This window comes from Equus asinus, chromosome 27, assembly GCF_041296235.1.
Source record: "Equus asinus isolate D_3611 breed Donkey chromosome 27, EquAss-T2T_v2, whole genome shotgun sequence".
Classification (NCBI taxonomy): Eukaryota; Metazoa; Chordata; class Mammalia; order Perissodactyla; family Equidae; genus Equus; species Equus asinus.
Genome location: NC_091816.1, coordinates 26,565,148 through 26,577,643, shown reverse-complemented (window position 1 = coordinate 26,577,643; position 12,496 = coordinate 26,565,148). Strand labels below are relative to the sequence as shown.

The window sequence follows — 12,496 nt, the reverse complement described above, 5'->3', positions numbered from 1 at the left end:
CTATTCTTATATCAATAAAATTACTACATTTTTCTCCTTTCTTCCAAATATTTGACTATTGATGTGACCAGAGATAGAGTTTGAACCTCCACCCCAGCTGGGCTGTCTTGTCCTCCCTTTGGAAGCAGTTTCTCAAAGCCACATTCACAGACTGGCCCCTCTTCCCTCCCTTCCTCAGGAACACAGAGTTTTTTACACAACACTCATCTGACTCAGTTCTTCAGATGAATTTTTTTTTAAAAAAAAGGCAGCATCAGTAATAGTGTTTCAAAATATTCTGACCCTTTGTAACATCAAAGTTAATGCTAGTTTATAAGATTCCATTGGCTCTTCACAAAGAAAGTAATCAATGACTATTGACAACCTACAGCACAAGAGGTGTTAAATTATAGTGTTCGTTTCTATGTATCTAAAAGGAGTTTATTTTACTCTTTATTTAATGCAGCTTTTCTAGGGAGAAAAAACAATACTCAAGTTCTGGTTCCCACTTTCCTTGATGTTCAATAAATATCAAATATAAAAACAGTATACAGATTTGAACACATTTCTTTACATGATCTTTTCATTTTTGCATTTATGCTAATCACCATCCCAGAATCTCCACTGAGTGGTGTTCTTTAGGATTAGCTGTTAAGAGCTTGGAGTTTCAGCTCGATATTGATTCCTTGTTAGATAAATGCTGTTCACACTTACTAAAAGGTCAATCTTATTGCTAGTTAAGGAACAGCTCGGAAACCTGTTATGACGCTGACTGTCTGGATGACATGTTTGTAAGACTTTGTTAAATTCTGTGTTTAACAGGGTTGTTAAATAAAGTCTTACTTGTCCTCCTCATCTGTGGATAATAAAATGTATAAAGATATCATTCACATTTTAAACCTAGCTGCTATTCTCAAGGTTAAGGCACATTTATGCTTATCTTATAAGAAGCTGGCTTCTAAAATGATTAAATGGTTTGCAGAATAGATGGTGCAGTTTAATAAAGGGCAATCAACTGTTTTATTGGGAAGTGACCCACGCTTCCAGGGACAATATTTGAAAAATCATCCCAGTTTGTTTTCTTTGATAGGTCATTAAAAATTTCATTTGTTATCTTAATTTTAGGAAAGGATTTAAGATCATCCTGTGTTTGCTTCTTTTTCTGTCTTGGGTTGTTTTTCTTAAGGTCATTCCACAATTGAGTCTACAAAGAGGGGGAAAGGAAGTATTTGCTACCTTGTAAAGAACTCACAGAGAGGAGATTGAAAGTTGTGTTTGGGGACTAGAAATAGATTTCATCTGTTCATTCTGTCCTTACTCTCTATTACCAGAGATAATTGAGAGTTGACTGGACTTAAATGCATAATGAATATACACCAGTGCATCTTTTAATATATAAATGAAAATGTTAGATTTCTTTCAAGGAAGTAAAACTTTATTATATCTGGATTTTCTTAAAATATAAGCACACCATGGTTGCAAAGTGTGTCTAAAACAAGCCAAACACCTAATAGGTATTATAAATAAAATCAAGTGTGTGTGTGTGTGTGTGTGTGTGTGTGTGTGTGTAGGGGAGAAGAGGGAGGGAGAATGAGAGAGGAAATGAGAGGAGGACTGAGAGGAAAAGGGAAGGAAGGGAGAGAGAATTAATGAACATTGAGTTACTCTGGAAACATCAGAAGATGATTCACTCTTACTACTTTTAACCGTTTTGATGGGGCTTTATCCATATGAAGTTTCCAAACTTCTTAACCAGAATATTCTGATTTATACCCACAATCGAACCTTTTTCTAATGACACAGGATCATCATTATAAATATTGTACAATGGCTTTCTTGAAAGATACTGAAGAATGTCCAGATATTTCCCCTTTATATTAACTGATGCCAGACAACCCCTCTTTTTTGAGGACCTCCGTCTACTGTTAATATCATTTCTGGTCAGCATTATTCTTTTCAATGCCTGTAGGTAGACTTTCTGATTTTCTGTGTCTAAACCATTACACATTTCAAACCCATATAATCAAGTTTGTTAGAAGTACACACAAAGTAAAAGTGGTTGCTGAGATAGAATTTTAGACGTTTGTATAAGTGAAATGCATAGAATTTAGCCTGAGTGCTTGTGAACACCTATTTAGACCCCCCAAAATAATTCCTCCTCCTCCTTCTCCTCCTCCATCCTCTTTTTTTCTTGATCACAGTCCAAATTGCTATACAGTTGATTTCCACATAGGAAGGTTTAATTTGGGATAGGATCAGGGAAGGGAAAAGTCTAATGAATGGACACTGAAGATTGTTTATATAATGTATGCATATATAAAATGTTTTCCTTGAAATCTATTTCTGTATATGTGTGTACACATATACAGTATATAATTGATGTGTAAATAATATAAATTGTCTATGATGTAAAATTTATATGAGCGTGTGTTTAGTAGATTCAGAGCTAGATGGGCACTTAGTGAGCTAAATCCTCATTTTGCCATGAAATATATGCAACATATACACATAAAATTATGCTTAATGTGTCTATAGGTACCCTTTTTACTTTTATATAGGTACTGCACGAACAGAATCCACAAGCCCCCCAGCTCTCCCCATCGTTGCCAGTTTCTTCTATATTTATATTCTCATCATTTAAGAAACTATCATTGGGTACTTGTTATTTTAAATCCTGTCCTGGGTGCTGGAAATGGAAAAATTATAAGACTTGGGGGCCTCTACCCTTGAAAAGCTGACAAACTACAGGTAGAAGGTTAAATATACGAAGTAATTATAGTTCATTCATTCATTCAACAATCCCTCTTTGGATGTCCTTTATGTACCAGGCTCAATGTGACAAGTATAATAGTTGGGATATTAGCTAAGTGCCATAGGGGTACCTTGATCCTGGACTCAATGAGAAGTCGGCTTCACCAAGCCTGGGAATGAGAAAAAGAGAATTCTAGGCTAAGAACACATTTGATAAAGTTTGATAACTCAATTGAATTAAAGCAGATATCCAGTTCAATGTTTTCCATATCAAACTTTTCAGGCTGGCAAGGCAATTTTTTATTTTTCTCTTACTCACTCCTTGCTCCACACCTCCCCCCTGGCTGTAGCTTGGTTTCCTTCTCTCCGTATACTTCTCAGGTCCATGCTATCATTTGGATTGAAACATATTGATCTAGTCCAACACTCATATTTTATCAATGAAGAGACGGAGGCCCAGAAAAATAAAAGATTTGCCCCAAGTTACTACTTAGTTGGTCGTTTTTTAATTAATAAACTTTACTTTTCAGAGCAGTTTTAGATTGACACCAAAATTAAGCAGAAAGTACAGAGAGTTCCCAGTACCTTGTGTCCCCAAGCAGGTACAATCTCCCCCACTATCAGCATACTTCACCAGAGTGATATATTTGCTACAACCACTGAGCCTACCTTGACACATAATTATCACCCAAAGTCCATAGTTTATGTTAAGGCATATTCTTGGTGGTGTATAGTCTATGGGTTTTGACAAACGTATAATGACATGTATCCACCATTGTAGTATTGCACAGTATAGTTTCACTGCCGTAAAAACTTTCTGTGCTTGGCCTATCATCTTTCCCTCCCCGCAACACATGGCAACCACTAATCTTTTTACTGTCTCCAAAGTTTTGCCTTTTCCAGAAATTTCTATCATTGGAATCATACAGTATGTACCCTTTTCAGATTGGCTTCTTCACTTAGTAATATATACGTGTGTTTCCTCCACGTCTTTTCATGGGTTGATAGCTCGTTTCTTGATGAGATAGTTCATTTTTTGATAGTGCTGATTAATATTCCATTGTCTAGATGTACCACTGTTTATTTATTCACTTCCTACTGAAGGACATCTTGGTTGTTTCCAAGTTTTGGCAGTTATAAATAAAGCTGCTATAAATGTTTGCATGCAGGTTTTTGTGTGACATGACTTTTCAGCTCTTGGATAAATACCAAGGAGTGTGATTTGCTGGATCACATGGTACAAACATGTTTAGTTTTGCAAGAAATCTCCAAACTGTCTTCCAAAGTGGCTGTACCATTTTGCATTCCCACCAGCAATGAATGAGAGTTCTTGCTCCACATCCTTGCCAGCACTTGCTGTTGTCAGTGTTCTAGATTTTGACATTCTAACAGGTGTGTATCTCACTGTTTTAATCTGTCATTACGTGAGGACTTATGATATGGAGCATCTTTTAATATGCTTATTTGCTATCTGTATATCTTCTTTGGTGAGGCATTTGTTCAGGTTTTTGCCCGTTTTCACCCTGGTTGTTCATTTTCCTTTTTCTTTTTGCCTAAGAAAGATTCACCCTGAACTAATATCTCTTGCCAATCTTCCCCTTTTCTTGCCCATTTTTTACCCCAGTTGTTCTTTTGTTTCCCTCCCCTGAGCCCCAGTGTATGGTTGTATATCCTAGTTGTAAGTCCTTCTAGTTCTTCTAGGTGAGCCACTGCCACAGCATGGCTACTGACAGATGGGTGGTGTGGTTCTGCAACTGGGGAACAAACCAGGGCTGCCGAAGGGGTGAGAGCACCGAACTTTAACCACTAGGTCATCAGGGCTGGCTCTTCATTTTCTTATTGTTGAGTTTCTAGAGTTCTTTCTATGTTTTAGATAACAGTCTTTTATCAAATTTGTGTTTTGCAAATATTTTCTCCAAGTCTGTGTCTTGAGTTCTCATTCTCTTGACATTGTCTTTCACAGAGCAGAAGGTTTTAATTTTAATGAAGCCCAGCTTATCAATTATTTCTTTCATGGATCACCTTCTGGAAGAGAGTGTAGAGAGTTGGTATAACTTCTTCATAAGAGTTTGATAGAATTCACCAGTGAACCTATCTGGGCCTGTTTTCAAAGTATTGACACCTTTATCATTATGTAATGCCCCTCTTTAGTCCTGATAAGTTTCCTTGCTCTGAAATCTGCTCTGTCTAAAGTTAAAATATCTATTCCTGTTTTCTTTTAATTAGTGTTAGCATGGTATATCTTTCACCACCCATTGACTTCTAAGCTATATGTGTCTTTATATTTAAAGTGGGTTTCTTGTAGACAACATGTAGTTAGGTCTTGTTTTTTGATTTATTGTGACAATCTCTGTCTTTTAATTGGTGTATTTAGACCATTAATTGATAGTTAAGGTGATTATTGGTATAGTTGGAATAATATCTAACATGTTTGTTACTGTTTTCTATTTGTTGTCCTTGTTCTTTGTTCCTATTTTTGTCTTCCATATTTTTTCTGCCGTTTGTGGTTTTAATTGAGCATTCTATATGACCTCATATTCTCTCTTTTCTTAGCATATCACTTATATGTCTTTCTATTTATTTATTTATTTATTTATTTTGGTGAGGAAGACTACATCTGTACCAATCTTCCTCCGCTTTGTATGTGGGATATTGCCAAAGCATGGCTTGACGAATGGTGCTAGGTCCATACCTGGGATCTGAACCTATAAACTCTGGGCTGCTGAAGCAGAGCACATGAACTTAACCACTATGCCACCGGCCTGGCCCCTCATTTTACTTTTTTCAGTAGTTTCCCTAGAGTTTGCAATAAACATTTCCAGCTAATCCAAGTATACTTTCAAATAACAGAATAGCACTTCACTGGTAGTACAGGTACTTTATAATAACAAAATATTCCTAATTCCTCTCCTGTCCTGTCCCTTATATCATTGTTGTTATTCATTTCATTTATACATAAAGATATGTATATATATAATAAATAAAAATATAAATAATGTTATATATAATAATATATAAATATATGTGTATTATATATAAGACATGCATTCACAATTGAATACATTGTTGCTACTATTACTTTGTTTTTGTTTTGTTTTGTTGAGAAAGATCAGCCCTGAGCTAACATCTGCTGCCAACCTTCCTCTTTTTGCTGAGGAAGACTGGCCCTGAGCTAACATCTGTGACCATCTTCCTCTACTTTATATGTGGGACGCCTACCACAGCATGGCTTGCCAAGCGGTGCCATGTCCACACCCAGGATCTGAACTGGCGAACCCCGGGCAGCCGAAGCAAAATATGTGCACTTAACCACTGTGCCACAAGGCCAGCCCCGCTATTATTACTTTTAACAAACTGTTCTGTTAAATCAATTAAGAATAGGAAATGTAAAATGTTTCATTTACACTTCACTTATTTCTCTTTCAGTGTTCTTCCTTTCTTTATATAGATCTGAGTTGCTGACCTATATCATTTTCCTTCTCCCTGAAAAATTTCTTTTAACATTTCCAAACGGCAGATCTACTGGCAACAAATTCCTTCAATTTTTCTTGGCCTGAAAAAGTTTTTATTTCTCTTCCAATTTTGAAGGACAATTTCACAGGGTACAAAATTCTAGGTTGGTGGTTTTTTCTCTCAATACGTTAACTTTGGTTGCACGGTTTCTGAGGAAAAGTTGGATGTGATTCTTGTCTTTGCTCCACTAGAAGTAAGGTGTTTTTTCCTCTGGCTTCTTTCAATATTTTTTCTTTATCTTTGATTTTCTGAAGTTTGAATATGATATGCCCAGGTACGGTTTTTCTGGAAAGTTATGTTTTCTGTGTTTCCTGGATCTGAGATTTGGTGTCTGATATTAATTTCAGGAAATTCTCAGTCACTATTGCTTCAAATACTGCTTCCGTTCCTTTCTGTCTTTCTTTTCCTTCTGGTATTCCAAATTACACATACATTACACTTTTTGTAGTCATTCCACAGTCCTTGGATATTTTGTTGTCTTTTTTTCAGTCTTTTTTCCCTTTGATTTTCAGTTTTAGAAGTTCCTATTGTCATATCCTCGAGCTCAGAGATTCTTTCCTCACTCGTGTCCCATCTACTCATGAGCCCATCAGAGACATTCTTCATTTCTGTTCTAGCATTTTTAACCTCTACCATTTCCTTTTGATTCTTAGAATTTCCATCTCTCTGTTACGCTATCAATCTGTTCCTGCATGTTGTCTATTTTTTCCATTAAAGCTCTTAGTGTATTAATCAGAGGTGTTCTTTTAAATTCCTGGTCTGATAATTCCAACGTTCCTGCCATTCTGACTCTGGTTCTGATGCTTGCCAATATCTTCATCTTTGCCTTTTCACATGCTTTGCAACTTTTGGTTGAAAGGCAGACATAATGTACTGGGAATATAGGCCTTTAGTAATATAACCGTAAGGTGTTGGGGGAAGGGGAAGCATTTTATAATCTTATTATTAGATCTCAGTGTTTTGCTGCATCTGTGACCCTGGACTGTCAACTCCACCAATGCTTCTCAGTCCCACCACCACACCCCCGACTCCCCACCTTAGATGGGACAGGATGGCAAGAGGGGGCTGGGCTTGTGTATTTCCCTTCCCCCACATGGAAGGCTGGAGGGGAATAGAGCTGTGTGTTTCCCTTCCGCCAGGTCAGTTAGGCTCTGATACAACCCCAACAGGTTAGACTCTAGTAAAACGGTTTCTCCTGAGGGCAGGCTTTATTAAGAAGAACAGAATTCTCTAGTATATTTCCAAATGGTTCTTTTTGTCCTCCGTCTGACAGAAGCAAAAAGGGATTTCTCTCCAACATTCCCTGCGAAGAAACAGTAGAGCTCCTGCAGGTAAAACTCACAAAAGTGTGTCCCCCTCCCATGATTGGGCCCCTGGAGTTTTTCACTCTCAGACTTGTCCACACTGATCCTCCAGCAAGTCATCAATTACAGTTCAGGTTTTCCCACCCCAGCCTGGTTCCCTCAGAGCTTTCTGTTGGTGTTTCTGCTCTGGTAAGTTTTGATTCTCTGTAATTGCCTGTCTCTCTCTCCAAATTTGGGGGCAGTCGATTGCCCTATGACCTCACTTCTCTGACAGATCTAAGAAAAGTTGATTTTTCAATTTGCTTAACTGTTTACTTATTGTTAGGATGCAATGAAGACATCTAAGTTCCTTTCATGCCAGGCTGAAAACCATAGGTCACCACTTCATTTTTAGATAAATGTAATCTACAGTTTGTGAGTTCAGTCAGTTTTTACCTTACTACACAAATGCACACACACACAAACACACACCCCTCTCCCTTCTTTGTCTTTGCCCCATCCCTTGAAGGGAGGTTCAGGCACTGAATGAGAAGACGAGGAGGTGAGCAGGGGAGGCTGTAGAAGGTCTATCTACCTGAGGAGACTGGGATTCGATGTAAGGAGTTAAGGCTGTGAGTCTATCAGACAAGTTCTTCAATCTTAACTCAGACACTGGCAAATAGTAGTAGGATTTTCTGTCTAGAAAAATTAAGAATCAGCAAGTTATTTTTGTGTATTACACTCTCACTTCCCTTCCCAAACTCTCCTACTTTGTTGCCCCCTATTTATTACCATCCCCTTTAGCTCCTACAATAATGATTGATTGATTCAAAGAATATGTATTATATACCTACTTTGTGCCAGCCTCCATTCTGGATGTTTGGGATACATTAGCAAACATAACAAAGATCTCTATCCTCATAAACCTTACATTCTTGTGGGGGTGACCTAAAAAAAGAAAGAAAGAAAAAAATGTGTGTATATACATACATATAACAAATAGGCAAATTATCTAGAATGTTATAAAGTAGTGATAGCTGTGAAAAGAATATATACACAAGAGCAGGGTATGTGAAATCAAGAGTGCCAGTGGTTGGGGGAAGAGTCATTTGCAACTTTAAATAGGGCAGTCTAATTAAACCTCATTGAGAAAAAGAACTTTGAATAAAGACTTCAAGGAAGTGATACAAAGAAGTGAGGGAGTCAGTCATAAGGGTTCTGAGCAAGTGAAATGCCTAGTGCCAAGCATGCCTGGTGTGGTTAAGGACCAGCAAAGAAATTAGTGTGCCTAGAGTGAAATGAAAAAGAAGGAGAGTTCTAGAAGTTAAGGTCAAAGTGGTAACAGGCCCTCAGAAGTCATTATATGGATTATGGCTTTTGAGCTGAGTGACAGGTAGAAGCATGGCAGGATTTTGAGCAAAGGCATGACACTGTCTGACTTATATTTTAGAAGGTTCTCTCTGGTTGCTGGGTTGAGAATAGACAGGAAAGGGGCGAGTGTAGATACAGGGAGAAGAGTTAGGAGGCTATTGCAAACATTTGGCAAAAGGTGATTGTAGCTGAGCATAATAATGATGGAAGTGGAGAATAGTTCCGATTCTGAATGTATTTTTAAAGTAGAGCTAAAAAGTATTTCCTGGTAGGTTAGAGTAGAGGAGTGAGAAAAAGAGAAGAGTCCAATATGACCACCAAGGATTTTGGCTAGACTAACTGAAAGCGTTGGAGCAGCCATTGACTGCGATGGGAAAGACTGCAGAAGGAGTGGATTTTAGAGTTCAAGAGTTGTGTTTTGCACATATTTATTTGAAATTACCTATTTAGGCAACCAAATAGAAATGTTACATAGATAACTGCATGTATGAATCTGAATTTAAGGAGAGAGAGAGATCTGAACAGGAAATATCAAAATGGGAGATGTCAGCATATAAATGGTGCTAAAGCTTTGAGAGTGAAGAGTTCACCAAGGGAATGAGTCTAGAAAGATAAAGAAAAAGGAACAAGGACTGAGCCCTGGGATATTCCCAAATTAAAAGATTGGGAATATGAGTCAGTGAAGGAGCCTGAAAGGAATAGCTAGTGAAATGCAAAAATCAGGAGACTCTGGTGTCCTGAAATTCACGTGAAGGAAAGTGTACCAAGAAGAGTGAAGCGATAAACTGTATAAACGCTGCTGATGGATTCAAGTCAAATGAAGACTGAGAATTGACCTTGGGATTTAGTAACGTGGAGATCTTTGGCCACCTTGACTGGAGTGGTTTCTGTGGAATGGCAGGGATGAAAGTTTGATTGGATTTAAGGAAGATGGGCAGACGTAGAGCATTTGGAGACATCTAGCATGGGCAACCTTTAAGGACTTTTCCTACAGAGGGAGCAAAACTAAATTAATTAATTAAATTTAAAAGAGGTCGCAGCTGGCAGGGAAATCAAGATAAGGCTGTTTTTTTAAGATGGAAGAAATAACTACATGTTTTAGATAATGGCTAAAAATAGATAATACAATAATATGGATGAGAGGTTAAATTGCCGATCGCAAAATACGGTAACATATTTTGGGGGATCTGAAAGACTATGTCCAGAATACATATTTAAATTAACAAGTAACAAAGTAGTGTCTAGTCTGCAAATTCACCCTTTTTCTTTGCATTCCCTTCAAAATTCTGACTCAGTTAAGAATCATATCACTTAAGTACTGATCTCTTATCTAACTAAAATAATTAGCATTAAAGCGTGTGTTAGGCTTAACATCTCATCTAAAGTCAATTATATTTTTTAAAGATTTGCAATAAAATGAATCTCTAATTGGAAGATATTTTCGGGTGACATATTTTGGCCACTTGAGACATTACTCGTTCCATATTTAGTTTTTCAGAGAGTAAAATAAGTTGAATTATCCAGAATCAAAACGCCCAAACTCAACCCTACATCCAGGAGAAGGACAAAAAACTTTAAAATGGAAATACCGTTCACAATTCTCCACCATACCCATGGGTAAACCCATCCCCACCATAAGCAACATAGAGCAGATTCTTTCCAGCATCCAACACCGCAAAAGCAGAGTCTGTTGTAATACTCAGGAGTCATACTGGAAATAGAAGTTGGTGCTTTAAGATGAAGAGTGTACTAAGTTGGGAGCAGGTTTGGGGGCAGGAAGGGGATTCAGGAGGCTTCTTACTGAGGTATTTTTCAGGGAAACAAACATCTTCAATCCAAAAGTATGTTTGTCCTCATACAAAGTTACCTTCTTGCTTTGCCCATGAAAACCCATTAGATTCCAAACCTCATTTACCTGAGCCAGCACGTTACGCACATAGATAAAATGGTGGCCCTTTTCTTCCTCTTGTCTGAAGTCACGTTGTTTTAACGTCCATTGACTAAATTAACCGTACCTGCCAACAGTGCTGAAACTCGAAACAAAACTTTGCCTGGCTGACCATCTATGACCTGTGGGCCCCGTAGGGTCTGATCAAAAACTCTACCTATGGACTTGGCTCCCCTGAGTGCCAGCAAACCCAAGAACTACCCACTCCCACCCCGTTCTCAGCATGGACACTTTGAAAGAGATTTCCTGGGCAGAGTAGAGATCACACAGCATATTACATTTCAGAGCCCCAAATCACCAACCCATCTTTGCCAAGGGTGGCTTTCTTGACCACGGTGTAGCATGCATACCTTTAAACGCGTATGTGGTGTTGAACACATATTAATGTGATCAATCCAAGTGAATTTATTCGTAGGATACGATATACTCCAATGATGCATAAAGTTGTATGAAAAATCAGAGACTTTTCATATAAATGATTAAATAACAATGATTTAAAAACTACCTATTCACCTGAACTGCCTTTCTGTTTCCTAAGAATGTGTGCATAAAGGGTGAATATGATATATAAGGTAGACGTTTAATGGGTAAATCTAAAAGCAACTAAGAACATAGCATCCTGTATATAACTTTCATAATTGTGCGTTCCTCCCGACATAATGGATATCATTATCAGCGGCGCCTGTCCTAGGAAACTTGGCAAGGTTATGATTGTTTGTTACAGCTTTGGTTATATTAACATACACATTAATATTTATAAATATTTGATGTCATGTTAATTTTTCATATAAGATGATTTATGTTATGTTGCTGTGCCCTGTTAGAGGGCATTTGCAATATGCTTCAAAAGGGAGCTGAACTGATGCATGTTCTTGAAGGAAACTTGCCTGTATATCACTGTTCTCACAATGCATTATTCTGAACAAAAGTGTTTCGAAATAAATTATGTGAATTGTGGATTTACTCCATTAACATTTTAAATAAAACATAAAGGAAAAGATCATGCTGAAACCATTCACTGCCTTTTTAAATGGAGCTCTGTTCTCTTGAAGCAGGACAAAGTTTACTGAAATACTCGGTTTCAAAAACGAAGTCATCAAGTAAGCAATGCATTTGAAATTTTGTTTTAAATATTGTATAGTCTATATAGCATGCAAACTAGGATATTCAGAAAAGGATAGTAACTTGGGGTGGAAAAACTGCTATGTTCTTGTTTTTCTTTGTCCATTTTCTTTTGCTAAAGTATATTTTACTGTGACCACATTTGAATATTAAGGAAATTGAATACAAATTAGGCAGGATACATAGAATAAATAAATCAACTATAAGTTATTAAATGAATATTTGCTTTAGGTGAAAAAAATAATTTGTTTTTAGAAAGTTTAAGTAGCTTTAAGCAGAAAGTTAGTTTATATATTATGGTGACTTGAAACCAATAATGTATAATATGAAGAATTATTGGTTTGTTTAGTATTATAGTAATGTTTTATAATATAGTTCATCAGTCTACATTCCCAAATGATATTATTAAGAATGCTTTACTTATTTTTTCATAAAATCTGTAGAAAACTCTCAAAAGCCGTATTTTATGTGGTAATTCATTTTCCTATTATAATGGATGTTACCTGTTTATTCCTTTTTTTTATGTAGG

At 37.0% G+C, this 12,496-nt stretch overlaps 1 long non-coding RNA gene across 1 annotated transcript in view; it reads right to left on the bottom strand.

The window, feature by feature from the left end:
• LOC139042252 (uncharacterized) overlaps positions 1-12,496 on the bottom strand; it is a 52,530-nt gene that overhangs the window by 24,170 nt on the left and 15,864 nt on the right. The window contains exons 2-4 of the long non-coding RNA XR_011498760.1: positions 8,381-8,474; positions 8,122-8,225; positions 2,862-2,900 (exon numbers count right to left, since the gene is read on the bottom strand). This is a non-coding gene — a long non-coding RNA (uncharacterized lncRNA). The remainder of the gene's footprint in view (positions 1-2,861; positions 2,901-8,121; positions 8,226-8,380; positions 8,475-12,496) is intronic.